Raw genomic sequence first — 6,605 nt, 5'->3', positions numbered from 1 at the left:
AAATCCCACCAATCTTCACCCTGGATACCTCCAACCTAGGAATCTCTGTCCCCAAGAAACCATACATAAGCCCTTCCCTTGGTCCAACCCGGATGATAACTCTGTCCAGGAGCAGAGGCAGCCACTCCTGGATTTGTACCCCCATACACTAGACCCTCCTAATAAATCTCTTTTATGAAAGTTGCTGCCTGGTGTGATGCTATCGTCAGAAGGTAGCAAGAATCCATGAAGGAAAGAAGGCAAGGGGTGAAGAGAAGGAGCGGGCTGAGGCTCCTGAATGTAACTTTAATGTTTTTAAAGCTTTATTTTAAATGATGCTTCTTAAACATTTTTAATGTCTCTTGTAGCCCACCACCTACCAGAGGTAGTGAGAAAGAAAGGATACAGGGAAGCAGACACCTCTGTTGTCTGGATCTCATAGATCAGCAGCAGCAGCAGCAGCTTGATCCACCCACAAACACTTCACAGATACATCAGCAGTCTAGGAGTCAGCAGCGGTGGCACAACTAAGCAGAGACAGCCAGGCCCCAGCCTTGGCTCAAGTCAGCAGGAGGGACCTGGAAGGACACCAGGAATACTTCTTGGCAGTGCCTCTCAGGGAAGAGATCAGTGAAGTTGCGAGACCGAAGCATTGCACAGCTATCTGTCCCAGCAAGCCAAGTGCTGTCTCCTTCACTCTGTCACATCTCCTCTATGTTTCTTGTTCCAGCACGGGTCTTGATTCAGCATGAGTCTTGTCTTAGGACATGCTTCTAATCAGCGTGAGTCTGCAGAGTGCTGACCAAATGGAGCTCAACTATGCAATGGAAGGCAGATCATACATGTGTGTTGTTAGTAAAGAATCTTTTATCACGTGACCTGTCACGTGTTTGGTATAGCAGAGCATCCTCTCTCCTGTGTCTGTTTTAGTGAAACGTTCCTTCATGAGTCTGTCTTAGTCTTTCATCTCTGTCCACTTCTGGACACTCTACTCCTTCATGTGTTTGCCACAGCAAAACAGCATCTAACAATGTCGACTTTTCAAAGAACCCTTTAGTTTCCACTTCACTGAGGCTCCTCAGCTCAGTGGGGAATCTCCTCCCCTGGGAGCTGCACTGCCTCTGCTGAGGAGGCTTCCTCTCGGGGCTGTGTGGTTCCTGAGCTCCCCTGTCTCAGGATACCTTTCCATTAAGAGTATCTTCTCCCTTCAGAGCTGTGTGGTTCCTGGGCTTCTGAGTCTGAGGACACTCTCCCATCCAAGCAGAAAGGCCAACAGAAGCAAAGCTCAGCACTCTAATAGGAAACCCGAAGAACATACACCACAACTAGTTTTCACTAAAGCACACCCTTACTGGACACAAAGGTGTCTCAGGTACAGAGCTCATGCAGAACCTTGAGAGGTGCCCAGTGAAGTCAAGGACTAAAAAATAAAGCCTCTTAGGGTAACTTAGGTTAGAGAAAAAAGCTTCTGTAGCATGAGGAAATGTTTTAGGGGGCAGGGGGCAACTTCTGGTTGTTCCCCAGTGGTACAGTTCATTGTTCTTCAGCAAGGGTGAGGGAAAGCCCACATCTAGGCAGCTGAAGGATTATGTGAGAGGGGCCTGCAGGCTGAGGCTGAGAGGGGAGGGAGAAAAACAAGGGAGGTCACAGGGTGGGAGACTGGACAGAAGAGTCAAGCAGAGGGGGGATGGTGGCAGAGAATCCAGAGTTTGCGCAGGGTTTAGTGGGAGGATCAGCTGGGGTCACAGGGCAGGACTCTCACACCTGAGGATCCTGTCACACAGTCATGAAGGTTTAGCTATAAGAATCACAGAATCCTTTCTTGAATCATCACCAGAGAGGTGTGACTGAGGATACAGCTGATGTGACATCAGCAAGACAGTGCTCTCAGTGTGAGAATGAATCTAAAAGAAAAATTGTGTTACAAAGGAAATAAGTGTTTTCTTTGGAAAGACTGAACATCAGATCTAGCCAGTTTTTGAGAATACTTCATAGGGTGAATTAGAAGGCACTATGGCTATGAGACAGGGTTAGTCCTACCTGAGACACAACACTGAGCCTGAAAGTGTTCATTAGAGTGTCAGACTCAGAATCTCCACCGTTACTCACAAGTCATGCCTCCTTTCTGGGCATTGTAAGAGAAGAAATGTCCTGACCCATGGGGCTAAAACTCAGCTTCACTGCAGAGAAACTGCACAGATAGTTTTCCCAGATCAACACTGAAGACATAGTCTGGACACTGCAACCTGAAACTGACTGCACGTCAGCTCTGAGAGTATGCTGGCTACTTAGATGTCAACTTCACACACGATGGAGTTATGAGTGGAGGGGGCTTCCATGACACTGGAGTGCAGGCAACTCTACATGGCATTTACTAGTTTAATGATTGACATGGGAGGGCCCTACCCACTGTGGGTGAGGCCACCCTTGGGCTGGTGGTTCTAGGTTCAACATGAAGGCAGACTGAGGAAGTCATAGGGCATAAACATTAAGCAGCACCCCTCTATGGCCTCTGATTCAGTTTCTGCTAAGGGTTCATAGACTAAGATGTACAACTCTAAGCCAAACAAACCTTTTCATCACAAACTCTTTTTCCTCATGGTGTATCATCATAGCAATAGTAACCTTACCTAGGACAGAAATTGGTACAGGATTAGAGGGTATGCCTGCCTCAGACCTCATGATGTATTGTGGGCAGTTGATAGAGGCCTGGCTTGTCAAGTTTCAGAGGAAAGCAAAGACCTAACCAAGCCATTAGTGCTAAGAGTCTGTGGTCTGGCCAGCTGTAGTTGAAGAATCTGGCTACCCTCACAGAGGACCAGGAGTTAATTAATGCCAGCACCCACAAGTAGCTTACAACCACATGTAATGACAGCTGCAGAGGATCCTCTGTATTTAATGGGTTCCTGCCTTTAAGACACAGGTTAGTCACCTGGTAACATTGTCTGTATGAGATTTGTGTTAGGTCGAAGTTGTACAAAATCAACTCTATAATAACCAATGTGTGACATTTGTTAATGTGCCATGAGTTGAAAGCAGAAGAAAACTCACTTAGGCTCCTGTTTTCATATAATCAACTTGAATAAACTCTCTTTGGGAGATTTTATCATGTAAACATGTATAGCACAAAATTGTATCCAAAAGAGGAAGACAAACATATCAGTTCACAGTCACAGGTCACAGCTGCACCTGAAGAACAGTGGCACACCAGCGATTTCCTGAAAACACTTATAAGAACTCTAGTGGGAGACTCAAAGGACATAGGGATGGCTGTGTTTAATAGTTGTTCCACTGTGGAAAAAAACGAAGATGATATTCAAACCACACACCAGAACTTAACCTAAACATAGGAGGAGTCACATTTAGTTTCTTTCTGAGTTCTGTGTAGCAAGTTTCCAAGCCATTGTGTAATGAGAGGGCCCTGGGGTGGCTCACATGCCACAGACACTAGGTGTGTCATTTCACTGCTGCAAACTCAAAGCAACATTTAGCATAAACGTGTAGGACAATGAGGGGAGGAAGTATGAGTGCGGGCTCCACACACCTTGTATCAACTTTCCTTTATGAAACCTCATGGCATGGCTGTAGGAGGCTTTTTACTCTTTGTCTTTTTGTATTTACACTTCTGTCCTGATTCAGAAGGGATAGATATTTTGAAAACTCTAGGAGACCATAGATACCAGCATAGACACCAAAACTTTCAGTCACTATAGATGAAAAATACAAGCTATTGCATTACTAAGTCAACTTTAAACAATATTTATCCAGAAACCAGTGTTACAGAAGATATTATCATAAAAAACCTCGCAAACCCCAGGAGATTAACTACACCCATGAAAAAGCAGGAAATAATCTCACACCCGGAAAATATAAGATAGGAAAAACACGCACACACATGCATACACACAAACGCACACACACACATACACACACACACACCCCACCACCACCACCGCTGCCACTGCTGCTGCAGACAACAAAATCACAGGAACTAGCAATCATTGTTCATTACTATCTCTAAATATCAATGGACTAAATTCTCCAATAAGAAGACACAGGCTAACAGATGTTGGCATTTCGATCCTTACCATCCATGCTCCAAATGCAAAGGCGCACACATTTGGAAAAGAAACACGACTAAAGCTTAAATCGCAAAATGAACCTCACGTGTTAATAGTGGGAGACTTCAACACTCCAGTCTCACCAATGGACAGTTCTAAACTATACAGAGGAATTATGGAGGTGACAGATGTTATGAACTCAATGGACCTAACAAATAATTACAGAACATTTCACCCAAACAAAAGTGAACATACCTTCTTCTCGGCAATTTATGGAACCAAAAGTGTCCACATACTAAGTCACATAGAAAATCTCAACAGATACAAGAAAAATGAAGTTACACCCTTTGTCCTATCAGACCACCATAGACTAAAGCCAGTTTTTAACAAAAACAGAAACAACAGAAAGCCTAAAAATTCAAGAAAACTGAACAACTCTCTATAGAATGAACACTGGATCGAGGCAAAAATAAAGAAATTTACTTCATTGAGTTTTTAGAACTCAATGAAAATGAATGCACAACATTCACACACTTCTGGGCGTCAAAGAAAGTGGTGCTAAGAGGAAAGGTCATAGCACTAAGTGCCTTCATAAAGAAACTGAAGAGATTTCATATTAGTGATTCCAAAGCGCACTTGAAAGTTCTAGAACATCTCCTGTAGCCAACCAAGACTTCTAATGGAGAGATTGGGATACCATCTCAGCCACAAAGCCTTTGGTATACAATTTGTTTTGCCTACAAGATATGCTGGGGGAAAGATGGAGCAGAAATTGAGGGAGTGGACAACCCATGTCTGGACCAGCTTGAGACCCATTGCATGAGAGGGAGTCCACCCCTGAGACTTCTAATGATGCTCTGCTGTACTTGCAGACAGGAGCCTAGCATTATCGTCATCAGAGAGGCCCCAGTCAGCAACTGATGGAAACAGATGCAGAGGCCCACAATCAAACATTATGCAAATCTTGGTAGATCTGGTGGAAAAGAGTGAGGAATGATTGTATGATCCAGGAAGGTGAAGGTCCCCAGAAGAAAACTCACAGAATCAATTACTCAGGTCTTACAGGGGTTCACAGAGTCGGAACCAACAATCATGGAGCATGTACAGGCATGACCTAACACATCTCCATACAAGTTATTGTTTTATAGCTTGGTATTCTTGTGGAACTTCTAACCCTGTGTGAGAAGGCTGTCTCTGACTTTTTTTCCTGATTTTTGGATCATTTTCCTCATACTGGCTTGCCTTGCCCAGCGTTAGTATAAGGAGAAGTGCCTAGTCTTATTGTAACTTGATATCTGAGGTAGGCCTGACCTTTTCTGAGGAAACTGAAGGAAAAGTAGATTTCAGAGAGAGGGGAGGTGGGGAAAGGGTCCTGGGAAAAGAGGAAGGAGAGTAAACTCAGTCAGAATGTGATGAATGAAAGAAGAATACATAGAGGTAAATGGAATATAAAAATAAATATCACTACACACCAGAATTAACCACATCCAAAGTCTGTATCTCAGGGAACGCCTATACAGTTAGAACAGACATTCTTAAGCTACTGAGCCTCAGAGTAAATTTCAAATTTTCTTTAGCAGACATATTTATTCAATTATCGACTTTTAAAACAAAAATATCATGGTAGAGATAATATGTAGGAAGCCGAGGCTTGTGCTGACAGAATTCGCCATTGCAAGATGGTGCTGGCATCCGGTGCTCCTCCAAGTAAACAAGTAAACCGCGCATGTGCTATGGTAAAAGCGCGCCAAAGTCAAAGCCCATCCCAGGGCGTTTTGGCGGGCAATGAGTAAGCAGCCAATCAGAAATGAACACGCCGCTCTAAGGGTATATAAGCAGTTCCTTTTCTGGGCCTGGGGTCTTCCTCAATTTTCATTTGGAATAAACATTTGCTGCAGAAGGATCCTGGTGTGTTGCCGTGTCTTCCTTGCTGGCGAGGTGGGCGCGGGTCACAAGTGGTGCTGAAACCCAGGAAAATTCACCATCGCCGACACTGAGAAGACCCCCGTTTACGGGAAGGGTTCAGAACCGCAGGGCAAGGTAAAGCTCTGAGAGGCATGTTTGGCCTTGGTCTATTTCGTCTCCCTCCCCAGGCGGTGCTTGTTCTCTTCCTTCTGGTTTTGCAGGATGAGAAAAGCCGCTCGACTGTAGCGGCGGGCCAGGGAGTGCTAGACGAAATTACAGGGCCACAAGTCAGAAACAGAGGGAAAGAAGCGCTTAGGAGTTCAGGGAAAAAAGGAAGCTCAGAAGGCATGCCTAAGTAAACAGACCCTTCCCAAGAAACTCAGTCCACGGAAGCGAGAGGTAAGGGAAAGTACGCCCTTGGGTGAGTTGAACACGAAGGAAAGAGAAGCCTCCAAAAGAACATCTCTTTATCCGGTAAAGGAGCCGGAGGTTTTGGGGCTTGGTGGCTCTGAGTCGGAGGAGCTAACTTCCTCCGAGGTGGAGGACTTAGACGAAGAAACAGATGAGGAGGAAAGATACCAGCCAGATGAGCGGTTGCCGCCGCGAAATCGAAAGCAAAGGAAAACGGGAGATAGGAGCCGCATGGCCTCTCGGCCTGTC

The 6,605-nt window shown here is 45.0% G+C and overlaps 1 long non-coding RNA gene across 1 annotated transcript in view; it reads right to left on the bottom strand.

Annotated features, from left to right (window-relative positions):
• Positions 1-305: 305 nt before the first annotated feature.
• Positions 306-6,605, bottom strand: part of LOC114618626 — a 20,564-nt gene continuing 14,264 nt past the window's right edge. Inside the window, exon 2 of the long non-coding RNA XR_003710979.1 lies at positions 306-796. This is a non-coding gene — a long non-coding RNA (uncharacterized LOC114618626). The remainder of the gene's footprint in view (positions 797-6,605) is intronic.

Source organism: Grammomys surdaster, unplaced genomic scaffold (genome assembly GCF_004785775.1).
Source record: "Grammomys surdaster isolate TR1022 unplaced genomic scaffold, NIH_TR_1.0 143, whole genome shotgun sequence".
NCBI classification, from domain to species: Eukaryota; Metazoa; Chordata; class Mammalia; order Rodentia; family Muridae; genus Grammomys; species Grammomys surdaster.
This window is presented reverse-complemented; position numbering and strand designations above follow the sequence as displayed.